The following is an 18,536-nucleotide window of genomic DNA, read 5'->3' on the forward strand; positions in this document are numbered from 1 at the left end:
GGCTACAAGTATCAGGACTTGTATTCAAACTTCTTTACTTTCTACATTTCATGATTGTGTCCCAGTTTTTCTTTAATAGACACATATCATGATATGTCACTCTCACTGATTTCACCATTGTCAAAGAATCCAACGTTATCGGTTTCTACTGTTCTCGTCCTTTGGTTAGGTAAGTCAAATCTATATACCCTTTGGATTTTTCAAGATAACCAATAATGTTACCAGTAACTTTTCTCAAATCCAATATATTTTTATGTGGATAATTTATGAGCACAAACCCTGTTGGTATCCCCAAAAAGGCAGGTAACTTGAACTAGGTTAAGTTCCTCTTATTCCATAACTACTCAAAAGAGTCTCTGGAACTATCTTACTGGAAAGCAAGTTTAATATAATACACAACAGTCTTTATAACTTTAAATATCCTTAGCTTAACAACTAGGGTAATTAGACTAACTTAACATAATCCTAACCACGTCCTATAAAGTATGATTATGCCTTTCAACCATATCATTATATTGCGGTGCCGGCGCGTTCTAAGTATTGTGTATTTATCACAAATACGGCTAACGCTGTTCTAAAACTCCAACAATTATTAGTCTATGACATTGACTTTTATCTTAATTTTCACCACTTCAATTTGGTTTGACAGTTTTCATTTGTTTGTCTAATTGCTTACAATCTCAATAATGTAAATTTTAACGACTCACACTGGTAGAGATTTATTATGTAAGATAGAAAGATAATCTTAATGTGAATTGTCATCTTTATGTGAGGTGTATCTCACAACGAAATACAAAGTGGAAAAATGTATATAAATGTCGATACTTATTGTGGCTTTCATTTCTTGTGTGTTGGTTTGTTTCCTATAATACACTCCACACACACATATGAGATTAGCAAATTTAGATTCGAATGAATCACATCATATGCTAATCTTTCTACAAACTTTTTCTCTGAAGATTTATACATTCTTCATGCCACAACTAAGAAGACATGATAGTCATTTAGCTACGTTCAACTCTAACTTTAAGATGCATAATAATAAAGTCCCCATTCGATAATCAAACAAGCTATATGTGGATATCCTATACTTATTTAACCAAAGAATGCATATTACCCCTTAATGTTTATTCAACCTTATATGGTTGGTCTACCTGTGGGTAACTCAAAACAATCGAATAAACAAACAACAATTATTGTCACAATTATAACATTCAAGAATATAGTTGGTTCACTGTGGTGAATACCAAACTATACCTAAAGTGAATATTTTAAGTCAATATTCATGGACAAAGTTGAAATTACTATGGTTAACACCAACTTATACGTAATATGAATATTCGACACTTTAGGTTTCGACAAGTAACACTTTATGGTATATGAATTGGGACTTTAATAAACAAAATAATGCTCACTACATTAAAACTTTGATTATTAACACAAATATCCATAATTTAGATTAAAATCTAATGATGAACATAATAGTGTCATTGCAATACCACCTGTGGGTGAGTATTACAACACACGAGGTGTTCACTCCATAATATTATGATGATGAACGTACATTATAATTATGAAACCACCTGTGGGTGTGTATCACAACATACAAAAAGTTAACTTACATTTAGGGCTAAATCATTAAGTATGTCAAAATTAGATAGGTATGCTACATGTGGGTAGTCAATTCCATATCTAACTCTTTAGTACACATTATCACCCTAAATTAATTAGAACTATAACGTTAATGATATTTACAACTTCTCAATGTTGGGTCACTGTGGTGACTACCAAATGATCAGCTTTATATCAATTATTTTAACTTTATTATAATCCCAATGGATCCTTAATCATCATCATAAATAACATTATACAATGTCACTAACAATAATACGATGAAGTATTCACAATATCTTACTATTGGGCCACTGTGGCAGCTACCAATGCAGCCTAATTTGTGAGTACCAAATCGTTAAATGACATTGATTAACATACATATATAATCATAGGGAAAACTAAACATGCAGCAGAATAACGTGTGTATTTTCATAATGTACATGATCAAAAGTCCACTATGCAATAAGCTTTATAGTGGAAATTAATAGACATCAATAATATTAATAAACCAAAAGAAATATTCATTCTATCATATTGCATGCTTTGAACGTAATAAAACAAATAATCAACGCAAGTTTATAAATCAAAACCCAACTTAGCAAGCTATAAAGATTTAATATCAGAATTCTTAAATCTTCAAAATCACTTTCAAGATTGTTCAATACGTAGGGTTTGAAAAAGCTTCAGAATGGTTATTCATATCGTCAAAAAACGGACTTAGAACGAGTGATCCGTGGTCCAAAAGAAGATTAATGGGCCTAAAAAACAATTAGGCCTACTTAAAAAGCCACTTTAATGGGCCAAAATTAGGACCAGTCCTTATGGGTCAAATTAGACCACCAAGTCATAAAGAGTCGATCCGCACCCGAGTAGTCCAAGGGCTAAAGGAGAGGACTTAAAACGAAATGGGTACATAAAATGTTACATAAGTGGACCTGTTATTATGGGCCAGATCTAGCCTTGTCATTACAGATCGAACTGGACCCGGTCCAAACTAGTCAGAACCAAGTCAGGTTGGTCTAGACCCTAGAAAGATTAGGCTCATGGGCTGGTCTTGTAAATAGAAATAAATAAGGCCCAAAAGGGAACAATGTTGGTTGGAAAATAAGACAAAACGTAAGAGTTTAAGCACAAATCAGATTAGGTTCATGGGCTAGAAACCTATATAAGTTGAGTTATATAAGAAGTTAGGCCCGAAACAAAAGGCCTACAAGCCCAAAGCAGAATCTTTAGATATATATTATAGTTGTACCCTCTTAGCTCTATTTTTTGAGCATTCACAGAGTTTCCAATATTTGTAAAACTCTTTGACTAATTATGAAAAAGTAGGAGACTAATATGGAAAAATCAGACAATTGGAGCACTCACTAGACTCCACTTTTTTCTAAACTCTATTACTAATTACTAAAAAAAATATGATATAAAAAAGGAAACAATCCCATCTAGAGTTTCATAGATTCTCCAACTTTTCGTAAACACTATAGCTAATTATGAAAAAATAGGAGACAAAAAACTAAATTGCTAAAAACAATAGTTTCCACCGAAAACGATTTTTCTAAAACCTTTACGCCACGAAGAATAGTTTCTACACTAATCTTAGGTGAAGTTTAACATAACAAAGTTTCTTTTTAGAAAAAGACAATGAAATAACGAAGGAAAAAATAAATTGAGTTGCCTAAACATTTACTTTCTATATTTGTTAACCACACATGTGACTAGGACAAAAAAGGAAAAATAAAAGTCAAATAATCATAAAATAACTAACGGTGTACAATCAAAACTAAGCGGATAACAAATAAAATTGAATTGTATGCACTATATGTCTATATGGGCCTAAACAAATAAAGTTGGATAGATTTAATGCATCATCCACTTTGGATGCAAATTCATTGAACTAACCTCAAACAATAATTAACGGGAAATCGGAAACTAAATGCAAATGCAACCTTATCGAATAATAAACGAGAAATCAAAAATTGGATGCAAATGCATTAAAATAATCTCAAAGAATAATTAACGAAAAATCGGAAATTGGATACAAATGCATTGAACTAACCTCAAAGAACAATTAATAGGAAATTAAATACAAATGCATTGAACTAACCTCAAAAAATAAATAACGGGAAATCAGAAACTAGATACAACTGCATTGAACTAACATCAAAAAATAAATAATGGAATTGAAAATCAGAAACTGGATGCAAATGCAATAAACTAACCTTTTTTTTTGCTCAGTAAGTGTAAATTGAATTAAGGAAAGAAACGAAATAAAAGCACTGTATAGGAGTGGTAGAACCTACATGTTATACGATGTAGGCTCAAGATATTCTAAAATAGCAACCATATGGAACCTCCCATTCATATAGCCATGGGGGTCTGCCATTTGATACAAAAGCCTCATTCTCAGCTAAGAAAGATCCAAATTTTGTCACCGGTCCGCAGCTAGGTTAGCCTCTCTCCGGTTGCGACACTTTCAAGCTTTGCACCTTCGTCCGTGCAAATTTTCCATCTGCATCGGAGTTGCCAAGGGATGCCCCCGAGTTAAAAGTTGTGACAACTACTGCCAAATCTAATTCCACCTAAAGATTGCTCCATCCTTTTGAAAGGGCAAGCTCCACACTCTCCAATATAGCCATGCACTCGGCTGTATAGTTGTCTGCAATTCCGATACCCTTGCTCAAGAGTAAGACAAAATCACCATGAACATTTCTAAAGGATCCACCCAACCCAGTTGGACCTGGGTTTCCTCTAGAAGCCCCATCTGTGTTGACCTTAATTTGATCACCAATTGGATGAAGCATTAAACTAATGTCAAAATATAGTTGTGTTATATATTATGGGAATGTCCCAATAAGTATAGTTTTGCATTTAAAATAGTGTTTATCTTATCTCTTTTCGTATGATTGGGAACGCTTTGCTATTCAAGTAGTGTCAATATGAACTTCTCCTTATTAGGCAATCTCACAAAACTTTAATCAAACTTATATTATTAAACAACAAAATGAAGTTGAAGGGTTTTATCAAGGGTGAGTTTTTTTTTTTAATGGATAATGAGGTTTTACGTTATAAGAAATTTAGATGAGTGATCAATATAATATTCATATATAATAGTTATGTATATATAGTTGCAAATATTTTTCAGAATAATTAATATAACATCACACGTTCGTAGATAATCTTTGAAAATCCCACATAGTGGGTCATGTATAATTTAAAGAATAATTAACGGGAAATCGGGAACTAGATAATTTTTTGTGATCCCACATAGTAAATCAAACATAATTTATTTTTATGCCCTGTTTGAAGTTGATATTACACACCACATTGGATAATTAAAAGGAAATCGGAAACTGACTTCAAATACATTGAACTAAGCTCAAAGAGTAATTAACAGGAAATCGAAAACTTTATGTAAATACAATAAACCAGACTCAAAAAGCAATTAACTAAAAATAAAAAACTGGATGTTTAACTGCATTAAACTAAAGTTAAAGAATAACTAACGAGAAATTAGAAATTGCATGCAAATCTTTGAAAAATATTTAACGGGAAATTGGAAACGGTATGCAAATACATCAAACAAACTTCAAATAATAATTAATGGGAAATCGAAAATTGGATGCAAATACATTGAACTAATCTCAAAAAATAATTAACATAAAATCAAAAACATAATGCAACTGCGTTGAACTAACCTCATAGAATAATTGGCGGAAAATCATAAACTAGATGTAATTGCATCGAACTAACCTCAAAGCATAAATAATAAAAAACTAAATGCACATATATACATTTTTTGATGGTTGATGCATATATATTGAACTAACCTCAGAGTTATTAATGGGAAATCAGAAACTGTATGCAAATACAATGAACTAATCTCAAAGACTAATTAACTAAAACATCAAAAATGGATGCAACTGTCTTCAACTAATCTCAATGAATAATTAACAGAAATCATAAATTTGATGCAACTACATTGAACTAACCTAAAAAATAATTAACGGAAATCAAAAACTTGATATTGAACTAACCTCAAAGAACAATTAACTAGAAATCGAAAATTAGATGCAACTACATTGAGCTAACCTCAAAGAATAATTAACGGAAAATCGAAACTAGATGCAATTGCATAAAACTAAAATCGAGATTAACTAATGGTAAATCAGAAATTAGATGCAATATCTTGAGGAATATTTAACGGAAATCAGAAACTTGATACAAATGCAATGGAATAACCTCAAATAATAGTTAACTAGAAATCAGAAATCGAATGTAACTGGTCGAACTAACTTCAAAGCATAAATAACTAGAAATTTGAAACTAGATGCAAATGCATTGAACATCAAACTAACCTCTAAAAATAATTAACTGGAAATCAGAAACTGGATGCAGATGTATTGAACTAATCTTAAAGAGTAATTAATGAGAAATTAGAACCTGGATGGAAATGCAATTAACTAATCTCAAAAACTAATTAACGAAATATTGAAAACTGGATGCAACTGCACTAAATTAACCTTAATGAATAACTAACGAGAAATCATAAACTTGATACAACTACACTGAATTAACCTCAAAGAATAATTAACGGAAAATCGAAAACTTGATGCAACTGCATTGAACTAACCTCAAAGAATAATTAATGGGAAATCATAAACTAGATGCAATAACTATATTGAACTAGCCTCAATGAATAATTAACAGAAAATCATAAACTTGATGCAAATGCATTGAACTAACCTCGAAACATAATTGTATTATTTATAAGGGGAATATAATGTCTCAACAAGTATAGTTTTGCATTTTAAATAGTGTTTATCATAATTCTTTTATTATGATTGAGAGTGTCTTGCTATTCAAGTAGTTTCAATATCATCTTCGCCACATTGAACATTCTCATAAAACTTCAATTATTAAACCTAACAACTAAAAGAAGTCAATAGGTTTTATCAAGGTTTGGTGTTTTCTTTTTATTGAGAGTGGTGCAAGAAATTTCAATGAGTGATTAATATAATTATCATATATATCTCATAGTTCTGTATAATTGCTAATATTTTTAAAATAATTTAATATAACGATACCCGTTCGTAGGACGGGTTCGAAAACTAGTTCAGATCTTAAAGCCCAAAAAAGAATCTTAATGAGTGATGACGTCACATCATCTTCCTCTCATCAGAATGATACGCACAGAACCTTTAACGGGTTTTTAAACCCTTAATACTATCAACCACAATCATTCTTAATTGATTATTAAAACTTAAGATCACATCAAGTAAACCTTCATTTTATGAAGATTGAACCGACACAATTCCAGCAACGTTCTTGACCGAGTGACCATGATCCAGTGTTCCAAATTAATCTTCATAAAACCCAAACCAAAGTCATAATCCCATCCGTTGTTGTTTCTCTCCTATGATCGTGATCTCCACAATGGTTAAACATGATGGCTCCCATTATATCCTGATCAGATTCTGGTTATGCCTCTATTTTAACAGTTCAACATTTTAGGGTTACCAATATTGTTCCAAATAAACTTTGGGGGCATCAAAGGTAGAATATGCATATTAGTCCATGTTATGTCGTATAATAACGAAATTATTTAAATGCATGCATAAATAAGAGCAGAAGTTAAGTGAGCTACAAAGTTCCAAAATTACAAAATCACTAACTATTAGTCTCTTATCTTATTTGATGTACTAATATTCTAAAAAGTGTTGTGCGTACAAATTCCTTTGGTTTAAACACTGGTTTTGTGATGACACTTAACTCTATGGTTAGTATAATTGGTGGTCAAATCAGTTCATGAGACACACCTACATTACTAAGATAGATTACTTTTGCCTATAGTTAGTCTCTTTTGATGATCTACCGGACTCATGAACTAATTTGAACACATTATTTCTTTTACACTTCACTAACTCCTAGTTATTCCAAATAAGCTATAGATCAGAGGCATTTGGACTCAAGGGTTTGAAGTTGGTAAAGTTTTTTGGTTTCGGTCCATGTATATATAGACATGAACTGAAGAGCAAGATAAAGTGAACTTAAGTACTCAATTCGGTATATCCGATTGAAATGTGAAGTCACGAGTGCATCCTAGAATAAGCTATTTAACAGTTTAGTCTGAGCATATACACTAAGTTGTAGGCAACTTCAGAGAACTTCTCGCTCAAAGAGTTTGAGCTCAGTCCACGAGTGGATTGGAGTTCACCTCATATGAGCACTAGAGGTTTTAGTAACACTTATTCACTCAGAATTTAGACTAGTTATTGTTGGAGATCAAGATATGCTAAATATGGATCTAAGCCAATCAAAGTAAAGTTCTAAGGTGAAATATAAAATTCACATGAGATCTCCTACTAAGAGTCACACCTCAGTGGTGTCAGCTGACTTTTAACATGAGAGGGGGTATCTATAGGGGTAATATTCCGTCACTGTCCTAAAGACACGTGGTAGAGTGAGATTACACCGAAGGATCATTATTAGAAAGGGAATATATCCTAAGATAATAGCTTTAGAACTGATTTGGTCAGTTCTGGTCAATTCCTATGAGTTCAGGATAGTTCCTTTAGTTTAACTAGTCAGTTCTACGAAGTAGATCAGAAACTAGGTAGGTCAGTTCCGGAATTGGTCCAGAACTGGATGACGACCTTGTACAATTGTACTTTAGTATTAGAAGGACTCTTGGACGTGTTTAGAAGAGGTGTTCCATTTAGGGCAGACTTCTAGGTCTAAAGGCTTATTATGGAAACCTAGTCCAACTATGTCTCCTTCTATGTGATACCTTAGATTCTGATATTGATCCTATCTTGACAAGAAAAGAGGAAACCCTAGCAAGAGGATGGTTTTCTTAGTAGCCAAGGAAACCTTATTCTAGGGCCTTCCATAAGTCACTATATATAGGAAGCAGCAGTATGGGAATAGGGGACGGATCCCTAATAGCCAAGATATAGAGGCGGCTCTCTAGAGGCAAACTTCTGGTCATCTCCTCTCAGTATGCTATTCAGCCCCATAAAGATCTATGACAAACTTGATTCCTGAAAGAGGATACGTAGGCAACCACTTTTGAACGATTCAGTCCATATTATCAAATACTCCTATTGGTTTAGGTAGATACGCTTTGAACTATAACACGGTGTGAAGACATCAGCAGAGGATTGTAGGAACTCAGAAAATCCCCTACAATCTATATGGTAGGGAAGTGCTTCATAGTTACCCAATGGACTCAAGATATTGAGAAGAGGAAAAATACAAATGAAAGCTATTCCGATATGGGTGAATCTATATAATGTGCCAAAAGATTTATGGACTGGTGAAGACTTGGGGTTTTAGCAAGCGTATAGGTGAACCTTAGAGGATGGATGAAGCCACTACCACAAGGAAAAGATTGGCTTATGCTATAGATTAATTTAAACTACCTAACACCTTTGATATAGACATGGGTGGTGAGGATATTAGAAAGATTTATGTGGAATATGGTTGGATACCAAAGTTGTGTGATCATTGCAAGAAATTTGGATATAAGATTGGCGGGTTTTGCTGAAAAAGACAAAACAAGAGGAACCGAGAGAAAAAAGGAGGTGATGGCGGATAATTCAATCACCATACCCGAGAGCAATAGTTTTAGAAATGAAGCAGGGAAGAAATTACAAGCTTTGTTGAGGCCACATAGAAGGCATGCCCCCGTGATATACCACTAGATAGAGAGGAATTTGTATGACCAATTATATAGACAATAACATCAATGAGGAAATGGTAGCAGGGAACCCGAGAGTGTAGTAGATACATAAAATAGAGTGACATCTTTGTCAATTTTTGGATATATAGGTAGTGGTTAGTACAGAGTTAGTGATAGTAATAATAGAAGCCAAAAATGACATTGTGGTGATCGAGCAAAGTAGAGTTCCTGAACAGTGAAAATAGGGATGGGAATTGTGAGATGAATCGGGGTGATCGACAAGGCCGAAAAGGGTAAATGAGCAAAATATAGTGGTATCGGCTTTATACAAGTGGTTCAAGAACCGAGAATGAGCGATATAGAATTTAGTAGGGTGGGCAATTGTGTATTTTAAAAGGTGAGTAACTCAGTGGTGGAATTGGGAGAGAATGCTAATGCTATAGTGCCTTACGTGGAGATCACACAAGGCCTTGAACATGCTATAAGGTTCACTCCTTTGATGCACTACGATGTGGAGCAAAATGAGTACAACAACAACAATGAAAGCACAAGACTTGGGGATTTGTCAGAAGAGGAAACCATTTATTTCAAAGACAAAAACCTTCTACCTTTGTCTGAAGAGCCTCTATCTCCAGCAACTAAAGGTGGAGTAGTAACTCGAAGTCAAGGCAAACAGACTCAAGCATCCAGTGGAAAAAGAAAACAAGGTAGTAGGAACAAAGGGAGACCCAAGGGATCAAAGAATAAAAAAATATCATCATTAATGATAGGTCCTAAATGTATATGGAATGTGAGAGGAGCAAATGACTTTTGGAAAGCTAAGGAAATTAATAAGGTGATAATAGACAAGAAATTATGCTTGTTTGGGTTACTTGAAACAAAAGTGAAGAAGGAAAAGTATGATGGAATTCGTTGTGTTTGCTGCCTTACATGGGAGCATGTGAATAACTATGAGAAATCCTTGTCAGGTAGAATATGGATATGTTGGGACCCTTTTGTTGTGAAGATACAAAAACTTGCTATGACTAAACAATTCATTCATTGTAGAGTTGAATACCTTCCTGAGGCAGAAGAATTTTTCTTACGATGGTGTATGGTGTATGCAAGTAATTCTTTTCAAGAAAGGCTAGTATTGTGGAAAGATTTGATAAGGCTGCATGGCTCAATTCATAAATCGTGGTGTGTAGTGGGAGATTTCAACAATATCAGGACTGCTAATGAAAGAATAGGTGGTGATCCTATGCATCCAAGAGAAGCCCATGACTTTATACTCTGTCTCTAGAATTCTGGGTTAACGGATATCAATTCTAGCGGATTTTTCTATACATGGTGGAAAAAATCTATTGGAACTGCAAGCATTATGTCAAGAATAGATAGATGTTTAGTGAATAGTTTGTGGTTAACAACATATCCAAACTCAGGTGCTGAACTCCTACCTCAGGGAGTTTCAAATCATTCCCCCATGCTACTCACATGGAATGATTTTTGTTAGTCTCCAATTCCATTTAGATTTTGCAACTTTTGGGTTTATCAATCGGAATTCAAAATCATTTTAGAGGAAGTTTGGAATACAAGGATATATGCTAATCCTATGTATGTTCTTAAAACTCAAGATGCTTAAGGAAAGGATCGACATTTGGGCTAGAAAAAAAAAATTCCAACTTACATGATAGAGTTATATCGCGACAAAGGCAAAGAACTACAAGATGCACATATTCTCCTCCAAAATAATTCTTCCGATGTGGGTTTGGGATAATGTGAAAAGGATGCTATGAAAAAATATATTGATCTAGCCAGAAAATGAAGCCATAGATTTGGCCCGTAAGTCCGAGGCATAGTGGATGACGAAGGGGATAGATGTTCAAACTTTTTCTTCAACTCCTTGAAGGAAAAGGTAGCTAGGAAGGGTATATGGGCTATAGCTAATGATACTGGAAGTACAGTTCATGGACAAGCACAAGTAACATAGAGTATTGTGAAATACTTCACTCAGATGTTGGGTGTTACAACTCCACCAGTTAGTGATAGGGATTTTTTCATGGAGTTGGATGTCATAAATACTATTGATCTAGGTATGAGTGATGTATTAGAAGCTGATGTGACTGACATAGAAATCAGGGAAGCTTTTTTTGAGATGGAAAATAACAAGGCGCCAAGACTTGATGGATATAACCTTTTCTTATTTAAATATTGCTGGGATACAGTAGGGGTGGATGTTACAAACGCCATCAAGAATGTGTTTAGAACTAACAAGATGCCTCGGGGTACTAATGCAACATTCCTCTGTTTAATCCTAAAAGTGGTTTCCCCTTCCAAAGTAGAAGAATTCAGACCTATTGCTTTGTGCAACACTATTTACAAGTGTATTTCCAAAGTTATTACCAATCGACTGAAGATGGTGATGCCAGAGCTAGTACATGAAAATTAGTCGGCTTTTATTCCAGATAGATCTATATAGGAAAATATCCTTATGTCCCATGAAGTTCTAAGAGGATATGAAAGAAGACATGACACCCCCAGATGCTCGGTGAAACTGGATATCAAAAGGCCTATGATATGGTGAGCTGGCAGTCTATCATATACATGCTGGATAGATTTTAGTTCCCACTGAAGATGAAAATGTGGATTCAGATGCGCATTAGCTCCCCTTCTTATTCTATCCTCATAAACGGCTCTCCTGAAGGTTTTTTTCCCAAAGACAGAGGTTTAAGGCAGGGGGACACCATGTCTCCCTATTTGTTTGTGCTCATCGTGGAAGTTTTGGGTTGTCTAATTAGAGAGAGTATTAAAAACAAGCTTATACAATATCACTCTAAATGTAGGAGGAATTAACTCACACACCTGACATTTGCTGATGATGTCCTCATTTTCTGCAAAGGTGGAGTGAATTCTATATACGCTCTCAGAAATTGTTTGGTGGAATTCAGTGCAGCTACTGGTCTACAGATAAATTTGAACAAGACCACTATTATGACTGGTGCCATGGGACAACAATATTCTTTGGATTTGGCTCAGATTCTAGGTATTGAACTTGTTACTCCTCCAGTAAGATACCTAGGACTTCCTCTTTTCTCTACTCGACTTGGTGTCAAAGAATGTCAACCACTGATAGATAAGGTAACAAGCAGAATCAAGGACTGGAAAGCTAAGCTACTCTCTCATGCAGGTAGATTGCAACTGATCTTATCAGTGCTTATTTCTCTACACATTTATTGGGCTATGATAAGCACCCAAAACTGTAATATTAAACCCCATATAAACATAACAATTTGGTTAATTATGTGTTTAATAATCATGAAATAATTATATTCTCATACTTTTACAAGTTTTCGCAGTAGACGTAAAAATATTGGTTAAACCTGCATTAAAGCACAGGAACAGTGTATATCTGAAGTCTTCCAAATTAGTCGTGTGAAGCTCAACAAAGACGGAGAAGAAAAGCGTAAACTTACGGAGCTCATATCTCTTGAACTTGGACTCCAGTTTCGGCAAGTAAGTTGTCCAGATGATCAGTACGACTAGCTTTACCTCAAGCCAGAATTTGCAGAAATCAACGTCTGGGCCCACCAATGGACATAGCACATGGACTCACCTTTCGGGCCTATAAGAAGAGATGAGTCATCAATCATGGAGTATGTCAAGACAAAAGTTCCAAATTATTGGCACAAATGGACACCTTGCATGTGGTTAAATGCATAGTTATCCAAAATAGTGTAATTTTGGCATGATTTGGTTTGAGAAGATAGGTTTGTAATAAATGTAATAAATGTGGGAAGTGATTTCACGAGGGAGAAAAGGAGAGAAAGCTTAAGTGTAGGCAAATTAGGGAGTTAAGTCCTTAGCCACATTTTTTATTTTACATTCATTCTCTCATTTTTGTAATTCTCTCACTTTTTCATATTTTTTTCTTTTCATGTGCTCAAGCTTGTATAACATTTTAATGGTCGAACCTTTCACTAGTTATTGAAATAAAATTACATTCCTTTAGGTAAAGATTGAGTATTCTTCTTCTTCTACTTTTTTCCCCTCTCTCATTAGCATATATAACTTGTAGTCTTTCATTAATCTAAGGATCATGAACTAAAACCTCCAAAGTGGAGGGTTAATGATGCTCATGTGAGGATTCTTATATGTTTTTTTAGAAGTAGGATTCACTGCTTAGAACTTAGGACCCATGTAGCACCCTACCCCAAAATGGTAGTGTCCGACCAAACTTGAGGCCTGGAAGTTGAGAATGACTCGCGTGCGCCACCCAATTCACGCCTGGGATAGTCGCGCTCGCGAGTCACATTTAACCTCATATTCCTCTAATTGACAGGAGTCTATTTCATGAGTTCAAGAGTTGAGATGGTATTTCAAAGATGAAATATCAGTTCAACTCCTCATGCTAGTAAGATGGACTTAGAGATGAGTTCATCTCGCTAGGGATCGATTCTCAATCCGTTTGGGGTTTGATAATGAAGCCAAAATGGATTAGAGATGGTAGTAATCTGATTCTAAGAGAATATAGTGAGACCTTGCATGAGTAGCATAATCCTCTACCCCTTCTCTCTCTCTAAGTACCTCGTTAAATATCAAAGTTAATCTGTTTTCGTGTCTTACATAATAAGTGTCCATAGGAAGTAAAACAAATCAATATTTAGCATAAAAAGCAGAATTCAAATCTTAAAGCCCAAAAAAGAATCTTAAGGAGTGATGACGTCACATCATCTTCCTCTCATCAGAATGATACGCACAGAACCTTTAACGGGTTTTTAAACCCTTAATACTATCAACCACAATCATTCTTAATTGATTATTAAAACTTAAGATCACATCAAGTAAACCTTCATTTTATGAAGATTGAACTGACACAATTCCAGCAACGTTCTTCACCGATTGACCATGATCTAGTGGTACAAATTAATCTTCATAAAACCCAAACCAAAGTCATAAACAATTTGCACTTTTCCGACGAGTTTTCACCATTATTCGCCTTATTGATCGAATTAATAGGTTAGAACGACCACTCTTTGAATTTGGGTTTCAAAAACTCAAACTTTGGATGAAAAAACAGATCTGGAATGCTGTAATTGAATGCTTTAATTGGATCTAACACAATTACACGACCAACCAGCAAATAATCAACTGACCACCCTTTTACGTATATGGTTAGGTCAAACTTTCTTACGCTGGTTGACTTCAAGTCATACATTAGTAATAGGAATGCATTCAAAAACAAAATTATAATCCAACACACATCATAAATTCAATAAAAGTTTTCTTCATAGTAGAAACATATGATTCACAAAGCGACTGATACCAACTGCAAACCAATTCTTAAATTTAAACTAAGGATCTTGAATAGCATGAACTCACCAACATCATAATAATCATAAATCAATAATTAAACGTAAATAGACATACCTTAATCCATAGCTTTAGATGAATGAAACGTGTAGAACGGGGAAGAAGAACTTGTTTCTCACCCAAAGCCTTTTCTCTAATCCTAATGTGTTTTATTTACCTAACATACACAACTATGAGGCATGTGTATATATAAAGAAAAGGGAGGAGATGACAGTTTCCTTAATTAGACAATTATTCTAATTTCCCATAAAAATTAGACTATAATTGGAAACAATTTTTAATTGCCAAAATATTCAATATTGATGAGGCGGGCATAAAACGCAAATTGCAATTGAATGAGATTGAAGAAATCCGTAGCAATTCTTACGATCTCGCGAAAGGATTATAAAGCTAACATGAAACGTGTTCATGATAAGAAAATCTTGCGCAAAGAGTTTGTGGTTGGTCAAAAGGTTTTGCTTTATAACTCCCGTCTACATATTTTCCTGTGGAAACTAAAACCCGTTGGTCCGGTCCTTTTTTCTTATCAAGTCACCCCTTACGGGGCAATCACCTTGGTAAATCCCAAGGAAAACAATACCTTTCAAGTCAATGGCCAACGGTTAAAACATTTTCACAAGCTTCTGTCCCCTAATATAGAGGAAGTCCTTTTACAGGACCCTGTAAATGAGGACTGCCATTTGTCTTTTGGTGTACTTCCTTTCACTTCTATATAGTGGTAAGTGCACCATTCAGGTAACCGGGCCCTCCCTATGGAGTGTGTGGCTATAAGTACCTAATCCTAAGTCCACGTTTCACATAATTCACGTCTCCAACTTTTGCATGTGTTCTCGGTTTTTGAGTCATGTTCCTCTATGGGGTGAATTATGTATTTATTGTTTTTTGTTTTTCTTATAATAAACTAATAATAAAAAATAATAAAATAATAATAATAATAATAATAAAAATAAAAATAAAAATTCTAAAACCATAGAAATAGCAATCCAACAAGTCTTGGGAATCTGACTTTAAAACGACCCCACGTTAAAACAAATTTTGTGTTTAAAATTTTTTGGCGGTGGCAACGATCGATTTTCCATCCGGATTGCTCGAACTTTCCATTGTGTTGCTTAGGCCCGTTAGTCGTAGTTCATTCGGGTTGACATTATCTATAACATAGATTCCCTTCATTCGCCTAACTTACGTCACTCACGGACTTCGAGGTATTTTCCACCTTCTTATACATCACCCATGGTTGGAATTGAGTGTTTTAGGGATCATTGGATTGGAAATTCTCTACTGATCATTTCCATAACTCATTGGCCAAAATAGGACCAGTAACAAAGCGGAAAATTGAATTTGAAATTGCGAAAATATCGAAAAAAGTTCGAATTTGAATCGGGTGGGCTTAAACCCAAGACGCACGCGCCCAAGGCGTCTCCTTCCTTCCCAAAATGCACGGTTTTGTTTCCTTCTCCATCCCGCCCGGTTACCAAAAGTTAAAACAAAACTTAAACACCAAAATAAAAAAAAAATAACACAAAACACACCTATCTACACCACGCCCATTGTAACCAACAACCCGAGTCCTCTCAAACAAAATTTCCACACCACCGAAAAAACAGCCACCAATTCAAGCTTCCAACCTTGCCACCGCACCCACCACCATCGCCACCACCCGTGTTTTAGGTTGTTTTACATCAAACTCGCCTCCTCCACCGCCTACAAAACCATTGGTTGTTTCAAAAAACTTCAATGGCGCTTTGAAGAATTTTGCGGAACAAGCATTTAGGCCCGACCGTTTCGCGCCATTCTACGCGGCGGTGATGATTAGAAGGGATTGGAATGGACTCTGGTACTCGACTGAGGAGTTCTACCACTTTGATTTGGTAGAACAGTTTTATAAGAAGCGAGAATTGGAGGGGGATAGAATTTTCATTAAGGTAGCAGGAACGAAAAAGAAGTAACGCCGACAAGCGATTCGGGTAAGCTGTTAGGCGTTACGCCTGAAAGCAACCTAGAAACGACCATTTAGGAATCCCAGTATACTTGAGTTCCTGCTTTGATGAAAGATACTGTCGGAGGGTGAATACAATACGAGTTCTCATTACGTCCGCCAGGCAACCCTGAGAACCAATCAACTGGCTGTAGCTTAGTGGATTGGTAGGAACGTCCTCGGGAAAGAAAAAGTCAGCGACATCGGTCTGTAATGTCTTCACGTTCTCTGGATTTTGCAAACGAATAAGTATAATTTCTGCATCCTCGATTTAATTTTTAAGGTGATTAGAGGAGTGGGAAAGAGCATTGCGCCTCTTCCCGTATTGATCACTAAGATCATGCTCTCATTTAGAGTTGTCACAAAATCTGCCCCTATTATGATCAAGTTGCATTCAAATGCAACTATTTATGCTGAGTTCATCCAAAAGACTTGGCAGTTGTCAGAAGATGATATGGTTGAGTCAGAGGATGAAAGGGAGGATATGACATGTCTGGATGACGATGTATTAGATAGTTGTAGTTCTAATTTAGAACGAATGCAAGTGCTGCAAACTGGCTTGTGTTGCGTTTATGGTAATTGTGAAGATATCCGAGATAGATAGATTGTACTTCGAAATAAACAAACGAACCTTCAGACGAGAGTTGAAATGCTCGTAGGGGTCAGGAAGATATCTTGTCTAACATGGAGACTATCCACCAAAGATCACCAAGCCCAAGATTATCGATTAGAGATCGAGATGGAAGCACGTAGCTTATTCTGAATAGAGAGATGCTTTCTGACGACATGCCACCCGTGGAGGATTTTGTTTCAGCCGAGTCTGAGAGGCATGAGCGTCATCGCAGAAGGACAGATGGCTCAAGCCATTCTTCATCCCAGGACCAATCTCCACCTCAGGGTCCATCTTCATCACATGGCTAGGTGTTCACCATCAGTTTGTGTTCGCTGTTATGTCATTATTTTTATTGTTTTATTAGTTGGATTTTAATTCAGTTGTTAAATTTAAATATTAATGTGTTTGTTTTATGTTGTTTGGATTTAAATTTTTTTTAATATAATTGGTTATTTTCGAATTGTGCTTGTCTTTATCATTAATCCCACCTTCCCGAATTGTTTGCGGGTGGTAATATTTATACCGAGCATAATTCGTTATATGATCATCTTCTGTAAAGTTGTCTTGGAGTAAAGGTTGAGAATTTGGCCAATATCGGCATATCTATGATTATGTGTGGTGGTAGCATGAAATCTAGGAGAGTTTAGAAGGTACTATTCTAAATCCAGTATAAAAGATACCAGGGTTAATATAAAATCAAAAATATGATTTGTTTCCGTTTTCGGGTTTGGAAATTTTCTATTTCCGGAAATTGCCTTAAACAATTTGGCAACTTGCTTAAACAATTCGTTTTGGAAGTTCAGAACATATTTAAACTTCCTTCATTCTACACTCACAACCCACACTACACCCCACCATCATCTCTCACCTTTCACTCCAAGCTTTTCCTTCTTTTTCCTTGTAAATTTCTGTTTTCAAAGACTTACGAAAGACTTCCCCTGCAGACCCTATCAGAAATTTTACTCAGAGCGCACCTGCGCCCAAGTTGAGCGCGACTCGCGCCTAAACACTATAAATCCAAAAACACCCGACTGCACCTGCGCCCAAGTGGAGCGCACCTACGCCCTGCCCTCCGTAAACACGAAAATTTCCAATTTTCTGAGGGTTGTTCTAGGATTTTTGGAGCTGTTCAAAAAAGTAGTTGAGATGACATCTCCTATAGTCATACCTGAACAGTCTTTTCGAAGACGGTTGGGAACCGAGACCTATGGACATTGGTTTCAAACAGATCCCGCAGCTTAGGATGGCTTCATCTATCGGTAAGTGATGACGATTCATATTCAGCGACTTCATCGCTTATTTCT

This window comes from Coptis chinensis, chromosome 9, assembly GCF_015680905.1.
Source record: "Coptis chinensis isolate HL-2020 chromosome 9, ASM1568090v1, whole genome shotgun sequence".
Lineage (NCBI taxonomy): Eukaryota > Viridiplantae > Streptophyta > Magnoliopsida > Ranunculales > Ranunculaceae > Coptis > Coptis chinensis.